Raw genomic sequence first — 12,074 nt, 5'->3', positions numbered from 1 at the left:
ACGAAGGAAGCAGATGTCCACATTGAGAGGTTGACGGAAACTAGTTTTAAATTGGAAACATTGCAGGTACCCAGGAAGGCACAGGGATGTGAAAAGTCACATCCCCATGATTGTCAGAATTAGGATAGAGGACAAGCCGCTCGTGTCCCCTCCCCACTGCACACCTGCCCTCCAGGTGCATCCTAAAGGTGATTCTAGGGTCCTCCCTGGTGGTGCAGTGAGCTAAAGCACAGCACTAAGAAGTCATTGCAGCCACTGCAGCATGGGTTCAATCCCTGACCATGGGGAGTGGGGGGGGTGACCTATATGGCGTGGCAGACCTCTCCTGACAGCCCACTGCTCCCCTCAGCAGTGTACTTCGTTGATCTGCCTGTTCGGCCCCCCACTCTGTCTCTGGTGAATCCTCTCACAGCCCCTGAACCTCTGGCATGTACCCCAGTTCTGTATGCACAAATAAATAAATCTTAAAAAAAAATGATTCTATCATTCGAAGGAGTGCTCTAAACGTGTTCGAATCCCTAGGTGACACGTCACCTCCTGTCTCTTTAAAAGCCATATAAATGATGCCACAGTTATCCCTCCTGTGACTTTTACTTAACAAGATGCTTGACATCAGTGGAGATTTGCCTCTGTTTTCACCTGCTTCTCTTTCCCTGCAGAATAAGGCTGAAAACGCGGCTCCTAAAGCGTTAAAAAGTGGGGGGTGAGTGAGGAGCCAGCCTCATCTTTTGGTGAGGTCATACAGCCTCTGGGTTAAAGCCCCTGGAGCTTGAGTCTGTGGGTTCGTATCCCACATCTGCCACGCATTAGCTGGGAAACTTTGGGTAAGCGATGTGACCTCTCTGGGCCTCAGTTGCCGCATCGGTGGCTTGTGGAGAGACCCCCTCTTGCCTGCTTTCTGGGGTTGTTTGTAAACACTTCTCAGGACTGGGTCTGTGGCACTGGGCGCTGGGTGCTGGGCCAGAAATTGTCCTCTTATGTGGGTTATTTCTAGGCAGACACAGCTTCATGAGGCGTTGTCCCAACAGTCTCCACATGAGAGGAACTGGGAAGCTGCTGTCTCCATATTCTGCCAGTGGCTGTGGAGAGAGCACAGGGGGCTCCCAGATCCCCTCCCTTGGACTGCCTGGCTCCCTCAAGGCCCCTTCTGACTGCTGAAATCTGTGTGAGTGGGCTGAGAGGTGTTAGGTGACTAACTGGCATCCCTGAGACTTGATCCTAAGGCTCCTCACTCCAAATGCTGTGGCTATTGCAGTATAATTGACCTCCCCAGCTTCTGCCAGCTATTTCCAGCCTGTTGTTTTCTTTCCTGAGAACAGAGTGGTGGAGGTGCTGAGAGAGCAAGGAGACAGTTGCCAGGGCTGCCCCATGCTGCTGGTCTTGTGGCCTCACCAGCCAGAGGGGAGAAAGCTATGTCAGAATTAGGGGCAGTTTTATGTTATTTTTCCTCCATCTTTGTTTGAGGACTTTAGTCAGGCATTAAAATACATTTCCCCGACTCCCTAAAAAGCTGAAAAGCAAGTGGGGTGAGCTTGAGGGGGGTGGGGGGGTCGACCAGTCTGGAGGCAGATGGGGGCAGCCAGAGCAGCTTTGGTTCACCCAGACATACAAGTTTTAGCTTGCGTCACCTTGAAGTGGGGTTTTCTCAGAGGAATCTATGCCAAGGTAGACAGCTTCCCTCCTTGGTGAGATAGCATGCGATTGTTCTTTCATGCAGCTATTTTCTTTGAAAATAATTCATAATGGCTGAGCTCACAGCCATAACTAGTTTATGTTTCTATTATAAATCCAATTTTGGAGGGTGACAGTGTCTGCCATTTCATCTTGCTCAGAGGTTAAACTTCATGTTTTTCTCTTTTAAAACACAGCAGCAGGAAACTAAAGAAATCTGGGCTTTGGGGGAACCAATGGTTGGCAAAGGATATTAGGCAAGGATAAAGCAAACAGATCTCCAGTCCTATGTGAGTTTGATGAGTTAGTAGCAGGTGACTGGTGTGTTGTGTTGAGAGGGTCTGAAACCTTGCCCAGCACCATGGAAAAGACTGCGATCGACTGATGATGTCTGCCATGGTCTCTGTGTGGGGGAGAAGAGAGCCTGGCCAAGCTCTGCAGACCTTCAGTGTGTGGGGTGCAGAGGGTCCTCCTTTGGGTTTTTATAGCATTGATGGTCTCAACAGCATTTGTTATGTGCTTTATTTTCATTTAACCATTACATCAGCTATGTGAACAACAGGGCCAACCTGTTTTCATATAAATCAATTTTATCCTTTAAATGTTTTTGAGCATTTTCCTGGACTAGGTTGTGGCAGATAATCTCAAAGGACAATGACTGCTTTCTTCCTTTCCTATTCATGCATGCAACTCCTCACACCAAGATGCAAAAACAAATTTTCCTTCCTCTAGAATCTAGGTTGTCTTTGGTGTCTAGCCTGACTAACGGGATCAGTAGACATGATGTTCTGGAACTTCTAAAGTTAGCGCTCAAGCAACCTTTGTTTTAGCCTATGTTGCCTTGAAATATTTGCTTTTGGAGCCCTGACCCATCACATAAAAATGCAAGTCCCAGAAAAAGGTGCAAAATGATGTAAAAACAAACTATTATAAATTTTTAAAAATGCAACTCCTTGAGTAGGGTCCCTGGACCCAGTTTCCAGTGTGTAGGTGGGTAATTCCTTGTACCAACCAACAATTCTTGGACACAAGCAGGTTCAACTTAATTCAGCTCAGGCTTGACACTATCTATGTGGAGATGGCATCCGACGCCACCGGAAAAGCTTGGTTTTCCTAGACCACCCTCCCATTCAGCAGCCAGTCATTAGCCCAGACTGTCATGTGAGCTTTTGACAAACTGGCTACAGATCAGAGGTATCCTTGACCCTCTCTTTGGACTTCAGGGCCTGGCTCAAGTCAGGATAATACCTGTGCTTCTGCTGGACTGTTTATAAAACAGAGGTTCCTGTGACCCCCTCATCAGGTTTGGTTAATTTGCTAGAGCATCTCCGAGAACTTAGAAAACCTGTTTACCTACCAGATCTATAGCAAAGGGTATTATTCAAGATGAGCCAGTTGGAAGATGCCTAGGGCAAGGGATGGGAGCTTTTGTGCCCTCTCCAGGCCACCCCTTCCCAGAACTGCCACCTGTTCACCAACCTGAGGCTCTTGACCCCAGTCCTGTCCTGTTTTATAGAGGCTTCATTATGTAGGCGTGAGTGCTTAGCTCACTGGGCATTAGGGACTGATCTTAGTCTCCCTTCTGGGAGGTCTGGGGTGCAACTGGAAGTTCCAGTCTCCTATGTACACTGCTGATTCTCTGGGCAGTGAGTCCTACCCATAGGTGCTTCTTTGTTCACACAGTAACAGACATCCTAATCACTGTCAACACTCAGGAAATCCCAAGGGCTTGGGAAGCTGTGAGGCAGACACTCTGGAGGAAGACCAAATATAGATGAGAAAGCTATTTTAGTTATCTGAATGATCAAATATATAGTTCTCATAAACTACAATATTGTACAGCCCTCTTGGGGGACCGTGTGAGGAGACCCTCAGACTAGAGTGAGGGTCAACTGAGCTCCTTCCAGAATGTTTAGCAGTACCGGCCCCCCCCACGCCGGGCCTCTCCACAGTAGCTACTTCTAGCATCTCTCGTCCAGCCATCGCATTCAAAATTGCTTCCAGACACTTCCAAGTGCCCACAAGGGGACAAAATCACCCCTAGTTGAATTGAGAACCACTTGTCCAGAGTGGCACTCTTCAAATTCACCTTTCTTGAAATCTGCAAGGCACCCCAGAGCCCTCTGCAGTCCAGTGTCAGTTTCCATAGCTTGCAAGCCAAAGAATACTAGTTCCCACTGCGCTGAAGGTTGTAATGGAGCTTGTTATACAAAGCTCAGGAGGGAGAGGGACTCTTCAAGAAGACAGGAGCCGGCACCATGGAAGTATTGAGCATGCCAGAGCTGACAGTAAAGGTAGGTGGTGGCAGGATGGACAGACCAGCCCACACTCAAGTGTGCACCAAGGCAATTGTCACTCTGGGAACCACCATCATGTACCCAAGGCCAGTGCCAGTGAGCCAGAGGCCCTCCAGACATTGTCCGCCATCCATGTGTCAGGCTGGAAGGGAGGGTCTACTAAACGCTGGAGTTTGGAACTTTAATATATTATATGCCAATGAGGCTATTTCTTCTTGTTGAAGCATCAGTTGCTCCTGGCTTTCAACCTTGTCCATATTGAAGCCAAGTGTGGCCTTTCTATGTACCCTGTGGCCTCTCTCTGCACCTGTGGCTGTTGGCCTCTCTGTGCACCTGTGTGTGTGAGGGGCGGGGTTAAGGCCTTCCTGCACATCTGCCCCAAGACATGGCCCACATCACGGGGCAGCCATTGACTGACTGTGTGGCCATGGTCTGAGGTGGTCTGAGAGTAATTCAGCCTTTACTCCAAGCACCTGTACCGGAAGTCTCCCTGTATGCATGGTCAACACGTCCCTTCCTTTCCCCATAAAAATCGATCACCCTTTGTCTCCCCTGGACTCTGCTCCTGCTGCTATTGTCACATAGTCAATTACGCTTGTTTGTAGCTGCAAGAGGGCTGCTGGCTGAGCAGCAAGTCTCGCCTTGCACACCTGCTCCACGACTCGCCCCCCGGCGTGTTCCTGGGGTGCACTTTTGCCTTCCCAACCCACCAGTGAAGAACTGAAGACTATCTTTGAATTTTGCTGGATCCCAAATATGTTGTCAGTGTGAGACAAAAGCAGGGGCCTTGACGCCTGAGTTGGTCAGAGTGAATGTCCCTTTGTCCCCTTGGCTGCGTTGTGTGGCTGGGTGTGTGCGTACGGGCCTTCGGGGTCACAGAGATTGGAGACAAATTTGGATGGAGTCCAGCTGCCGGGCACATGGTGAGTTGTTCCACGTTCTCTCAAGCAGCTGTGGAGATTTCTCCCCTTAGAGACTTGGCGTCTCTCCACTTCAGCCACTAGCTTACTGCTGAAAGACTTTCTGGGAGTCTTCAGTTCAAGTTCCCCAGGAGAATGACTGGTTGGCTGGGCTCTGCTTTAGAACCAACTATAACCCCCTGCCTTTGGGGGTGTGACCAACCCCAAATCATCTAGTACAAAGCATGGCAGACCCTTTGAGGACAGAGTGTCTCAGAAGAGGCCTGTGGGAAGCAGGATCTCTAAGCTTCCCCAGAAGGGACAGCCTTGTGGCAAGCAGAAGTGTAAGCTTTGGACTGGAGTTGCGTTTCGTTCACCAATCTTTCCTTCCCGATTACAGTCTGAGGCTCTGACCCAGAATTCCCAGTTTCCAACCAAGTGGTCAAGCCCAGCAGCTCTGAACCAGGTGTCTCCTGGGGAGGCCACTTTTGAGAAGCTAGCTTCCAGGAACAGAGTCCCTCGGGAAACTCCACAGGCAGCTTACACCTCAAGAAAAAGACTCATTAGGAGCTTGGGGAGCTGTTAATTGTTCTGTCCAGCCAAGATGGGGCGCTGTCATGCCAGCTGGCTGGGAAATCATGAAGTCACTAGAAGTTCCAGCTCCCTCAATGCCTCCCTGGATTCCCTCCTGCTTCCTCTTCCTCCTTCACTATAAACTGAGGCCCCTTGCAGCCTGCTGTCCAGAGACCCTTTCTGGGAGGTTCAAGGACCTGTTCTTGGGGACGTCCTGTTCTTAGAAAGAGCACAGAGACCCCGACAGAGGGTGTTTGGGTGAATTGCCCTGGTACCCATCTGAAGGCTGTGTTCACAGAGGTACAAAGATTAAATCACAGAGAGCCTGTTCCTTCTGAGAGATGTATGAAGGCTCGAGAAACTCACCTGGTCTCGGAAAAGTTGTGACTCCCCACGACCAGGGCACTGCCACCTCCTCTCCAGGCTCGTCTGACACTGGAGCTTGGAGGACCCTGGTTTGGGCAGAAGGTCCAGAGAGTGAGCTGGGAGCTGTTCTAGCCCCAGTTCTGAGGCTAACCAAAGTCTCTTCTAGAAGGAACATTCTGCGGTATATTATTTAAATTCAGAGGGCCTTCTACTCCTATAAGGGGAACCACTTGTGACGCCAGTTGGCTTTGGGGGGCATATTTCCGTGGGTAAGTTGAGAGGCAGGGGCCCCAGTTTACAGAGGTGGTGAAATGGGACTGAGGCCATCTTTATGCTTGGCCACCAGGGGGCAGCACCTAACCTGTGCGCGGACAATAGGCTCGGCCTGGACGTGGAACTTGGGGTATGATGCCAAGAGGTGGCCTCAGGTGAACGTCATTCCAGCTGGCAGCCACGGAGTTACCACTACATTGGTGCTGAGGCGTATTCAGCGATGCTAACAGTGATATCGAAATCAAGCTTTTCTTACGGCAGGAATGTAACTGTGCTCACTGCTCCCTTGCCCAACCTAACTCTTTTCTTCACTTCTTGTTCAATTTTGTTCAGATCTTCAGTAGGGAGGGATTTGATGTTTGCTTTTAAACTGGGTGGAGCTGATTTCTGTTGGCAACCAGGAGCTTCAGTTAGAACCCGGTGGACTAATTACCCTGCCGTTAGGGGTTCACCATGGGAACCATTTTAAGGTGTCACTTCAACCCAAAGGTGTTTCTGGTTTCAAGGAGGATGCTGGCATCAGGGGACCCTCACCTCTCCCGCCAGCTTGGATCAGTTGGCAGTGGGCTTCTGCTGAGGAGAATCTAAAGCCAAAACTCACTCGCGATGTCTGTCAGTGGGGAGAGAGGTGGCGTGGCTGTGCGTCTATCCAGTGGATGCTTCTCGAGCCTAAACTCAAAGGGGTGAGGTTTCTGGGGGCTGAGGACAGATTCTGTGGTGATGGTGGCAGCGGGGTGTTCCAGATCCTCAACTTTGCTGCTTTGGAAGGCAGTTGAACTATCTGAGAGGTCAACTTCTCTGGCCAAAGTGCAAGACCAAAGAGATCAGCATCACTTGAGGGGCTTGAGGGTCTCACACAGAGAGACGCAGTGTGAGCTGCCCATGGCCCAGGGGACCATACTGAGAGTCAGCACCAGAGCGGGTGCACCCTTTCTCGATGCTCCTACTTCACAGACGGGAGAACTGAGGCCCAGAGAGGACAGCGGTATCTTGCTCGTGACTCTGTGGCCAATTCTGTGGCAGCCAGGGACTCCGTCCACCAGCTGGCTCGGCGAAGGTTCTTCCCATTTCACCACTGTTTCATAGCTGCTTGGCTTCTTTCTAATCACCTCTATCTTTGGACTACCCCACAGTAGATGTCTTCTGTGGCTGTTGTAATTGCGAGCAGGATATGCAAGTCAAACAGCTCTGGGCAGTGTGACTGTTACAGAGGTCAGCCCTCTGCATTCTGCCAGGGTGTTGTGGTCTGGACAGGACTAGAGAAACATGGCACAACATCCTTGCTGGGCCCGCTGGGCAGGAAACCCACCAACATCACCCCACCCTGTCTGCCAGAAGGCTGAGACCAGCCCGAGCCACCCTGGCGAGGTTTCCTCCTTCCAGTTCCTTCACCTCGGGACTTAGCACCACAGGTCAGTGTCCACGAGAGCCAGCTGGGCCTCTCTCCTTCACCAGTCACAGCCAGATGGGCACTGGCGGGGTGCTCCTCGAAGCTGCCTCTCCCAGCCCACACCAAGAAGTGTTTCACAGTCTTCATTTTGTCTGGATGTCCTCGGGCACCGCCACTGGTTAGGGAGCCCCAGGCATGAGCCCCCCCTGGCCTGCTTAACCCCCGAGTGTCTCCTCCGTTCTGCTCCCTTTGCTGCTGAGGCCTCGCTGCAGCCTGGTGTCTGTGACCCTGTCCCATGCCTTACTTTCTGAGCTCCCCAAGGCAGTCCCCAAGTTCCACAATCTTCTCAGCTCCCAGTACAGGCAGTATCTTCCTCCTCAAGCAGTTTCATGCCCAGTGCCCCTGTCTCCATGATGGCCGCCCCTCAGCTCTGCTGCCTAAGCCGCCCTCCCCAGGCTAGTGGGTCTCCACGCTGTAGTGTGACCACCCCAGGCCGGGTACATTCGCTGATGCTTCTGGGAGCCTAACAGAGTTCTGGAGCCCGCGGTATCATTTTTATAGGTTTGTAGCAGTGACCGAGGAAAACGAGCCGGCAGGGAGACAGCACTTGAGTAATACTGGCTCAGAGTGATGCTGCCCTTTTATCCCTGCCCTTCCAGGCCCAGGTGTGCACAAGCAGGCAGGCTCAGCGAGCTCCCTGGCCCAGGCGCCCGTCATCACGGGAGGCGTGCCAGACTGCAGGTGCTGGCCAAAGAGGCTGTGGGGGTGGGCCTCAAGGAGCAGGATTAACTCATTTGCCCTACGCATGCCTGAGGCAGATTTGGCCACCATCTACAGAGACCCCTTCACTCTACCACACACTGAGCATCACAGTCTTGAGAATCCTCACCACTTTCTAGGTTAGGGGAGGGGACTTCCCTAAATGAAGAGCTTGCCAAAGAAGCTAGGGGTGGTGGGAGGAGGATTTGAACTTGGGTCTCCAAGTCCAAGGTGGTTTCTGTTCTGGCTCACCTCCACGGCCTTGGCAGCCATTGCTGATAGAATCTGTGAAGGAGCGCGTTGCACGGACTTCTTCCCTTTGGTTCCCAGCTGTTCTGAAAGTTTTGCTGCTTATAAATGAGACCGCACCCAGCCCCATCGCTACTGGTCTTCCCTGAGAGTTTGTGGGATTCCGCTCTCTCTCTCTGGGTGCCTGGGGCCGGGAGATGGGAAGAAGGCTATTAGCAAAGCTAGCAGTGGGAGAATCCAGGGTCAAGCGTTTACCTCATAACAAGTAAACATCTGGCAAGATAACTTCCAAGGTTTTGAATGGTGACAGTCACAGACAAATAAAAACAGCTCCGAGCCATCCCGAGCCCTCACAGTCTGGGGTGAGGGTGACTGTAGTCCTTGCTGCCCCCGGAGGGGTGCCGAGGGCCTGCTCTGAGCTGTTGTTTGTCTGCGAATTTCAGCCTCCCCCAAGCCCAACTCCAGGTGTAGACTGTTGTTCTCTCCTGCTCCAGGCTAGACGCAGCGCTGGTGATCAATATTTGTTGGCCGACAAGGTAGAAGCAGACAAGAGCTTCAGCTAGAGAACGTTTGAACTGTTCTGACATCTGCTTATTCCACTCCTCTGGCAATTTTGTTTTCACTGAGTAGGCCAAGCCTTTTCCAAACAGGGCCAACCTGTAACACTGGGGCCCCTAAGCAGTTATTGAAGGCCGGTGATCTCTGCCTCCTGGCCGCCCCTCCCACCGCCAGCTTCCTGCTGAGGAACACTGGGCCCAGCTCTAACTGACCTTGCTTGAGGTGGTGTTCACAGCTGCAGCTTAGCAGCCATTGATCTCGAATTGACTCAGCCAGCATTTTGAAAAGGAGAGCTACAAGAACGGGGACAAAGAAGCCCATGTATTAGGGGTTTCACACCATCCATTCACCCCCTTTGCTCCACACAACTAGTGTGTGTGCACACTTTTCAAAGGGTAAATAAACAATTAATGAATGGCTAGAGACAGAAGAGAAGGGGGCCTTAGCTTGCTCTCAGCAGGAGGGCCGAGTGGTTGCCCAGGGCCCCGAGAGAGCATCTCCAGCCCTCTTAGTTCTGACTGGAGCGGTCTGTCCACTCCCCCGGAGCAGGCGGCTGCTGGGGCGGACGGGCTGTGGCTCCTCAAGGACTGGAAATGCTTTGTGGTAGTTCCAGCGCTTGGCAGGGCACCTGGAAAGAGCAGAAGACTTGGGTTTTCCTTTTGCTCTGCCTGCTGAGCTTGACTGGGCAAGGGACCTTCCTTTGGGGCCTCAGATCACTCATCTGTAAAATTAGGGGGTTGGACAAGAAAGTGGTTTCCAAACCTTTTATTTTTTTGCCTGGAATCTGGTCTTTAAATGAGCGCGAACTAGGCCACCTTTCTCCCTACAATATGTTGAAACAAAGTTGGATGAAAAGACGGGAGGTAGGGAGAGGACACAGGGTGCCATTCTTCCCCACCCCTGATCTCCAGTCCAAGAGGGGTCTTTAGGGAAGCCCCTCGCTTGGCTGCACAGTTGGAAACCACTTCAGACCTCCTTCCAGCTCCTCATCAGACGGAACTAGGAATTGTGTCTGATTGCTTGTAAAAGGACAAAATAAAGACTTAAGCAGATTGGGGGTTATTTATTCATTTATTTGGTGACTTGAAGTCTGAAAGCAGGGCCTCCAGGGTTTCGGGGGCAGCGTCGTGTGGGAGAGAGGCCCAGCTTCCTCCACTTTTTCCTTTCCATCATTCTGAGCACATGGCTGCCATCCTCATAATTGGCTCATGGTCAAAATACGGCTGCTGAAGCTCCAGACATCACACGCACAGTCTAAACAAGAAAAGGAAAAGGATCAGGACAAACAGGCACATAGAAAGTCTTTCTGGGATTGAAGGAGTTGGGCACTTTCGCGGGAGCACCAGGCCCCCAGCTGATGGTGGCAGCCGTGTGTCACAGGACTACAGGCTGCAAGAAACACGATCATCGTGATTTTTTTTTTAAAGATTTATTTGTGCATACAGAACTGGGGTACAGGCCAGAGATGTGGAGGGTGAGAGGATTCACCAGAGACAGAGTGGGGAGCAGAACAGGCAGATTGATGAAGCACACTGCTGAGGGGAGCAGCGGGCGGGTCAGGAGAGGCCTGCTGCGCCATGTGGTCACCTCCGGGGCAGGCGGGAATCGAACTCATGCGGAAGCGGCTTCAGCTTCTCAGTGCTGTGCTGTAACCCGCTGCGCCACCAGGGAGGGCCCCCACATCGTGATGTTTTAAACGGAGACGTATTGATGCTTAGCATAGAACAAAAGGTTCTGCCAAGAACAATGAGGAGTGTGGATACCAGGTAGGCCACAGGCAAACCCTCACGACAGCGATATATACAGAGCACCGAGCAAGTGGAGGCTTTACGAGAACTCAACATCATCACCTCATTTAATGCTCACAAGCCACTGGGGAAAACACTTATTCCCATTTTATAGTTAGTAACATTGAGGAGAAGTCCAGTGACTTGGCCAAGTCCCACCACAAAGAAGTGATGAAGCCAGGCTATTAAGCAGGCGCTTCATTACCAGAGGCCAACCCCTAAGCGCCAGCCAACACCACTCTGGTATAGACCACAAAGCAAGCTGCATTTGAAGTCTTCTGGTGCTGTTTCAGCATCTTTGGGGCTGAAAGCTCCCTGCAGAGAGAGCCAGGGCCAGCCCTGCATTTCTGCCTCTCCTTTCTCCTGGTAATGAAGGCAGTGTGGCGGGCTGCACTCACCAGAAGGGAAGTATTTGAGATACAGTTTGGAGGGAGTTCAGGGGAAACATTTTCAGGGACTTGACTTTCTGGAATGATTTATGAAGTAAGATTAAAAGAGCTAAATATATAGGGGCTGGCACGGTATGAAAAGACTGAGCGAGGGGGAACGGTGGCCCCAAAGTCAAATTCGCGGACAGCCCAGAATGTTCCAGAAACCAGTGGGAGGGCTACGGCCATGAGACTCAGAGAGGGTCATGGCTCAGCTGAAAAAGGAAAAATAGAACTGCCCTCGGCTCTGTGGGTCAAGTGTTTTCTCAGTGCTTGGTGTGCCGTCAGCTCTGGGGTGGGAGGTGGGTGCCCCTCGCCTCCCTGGGCGCGCATAAGCCCATCTGAAATGGAGCCGTTCCTTAGCAGATAATCATGTAGCTAGAACTAGCCAGAGACTTAGTCTGCTGAGATTTTGGGTGATGTCTTTAAGTCAAGCCTTATATCTCCACTTTGGCAAGTTTCCTCTCTTAATCGTGATGCCAATATTATCCCTATTTTGCAGAAATGTAAGGCAGAGGTGGCTTCTGATAATGCCACAGCCCACCCCACACCCGTGACAGATGTAGGCATGGGGGGCCCATTAAAAGCAGCATCTGCCATCAGTATAGCTGCTGGGACATACTAAGTGTACACTTCATGCTGTCTCTCTAGCTCATGCAGCTTATAACCAAACTCAGGGACCTAGCCCCGCAACTCAGCAATTCTCTTCGGTTTCAGTTATTTACCAGGAGAAACTCGGAAGAGAAAACACAGACATCCTCCTTTAAGGCCAAAGAATAATGTAAATTGCATTCTATGAGCATGGGATAGGACGGCTACTAACC

The sequence above is a fragment of the Condylura cristata genome, unplaced genomic scaffold, assembly GCF_000260355.1.
Source record: "Condylura cristata isolate star-nosed mole 26May11 unplaced genomic scaffold, ConCri1.0 scaffold00011, whole genome shotgun sequence".
Classification (NCBI taxonomy): Eukaryota; Metazoa; Chordata; class Mammalia; order Eulipotyphla; family Talpidae; genus Condylura; species Condylura cristata.
Note: the sequence above shows the minus strand (reverse complement) of the source record.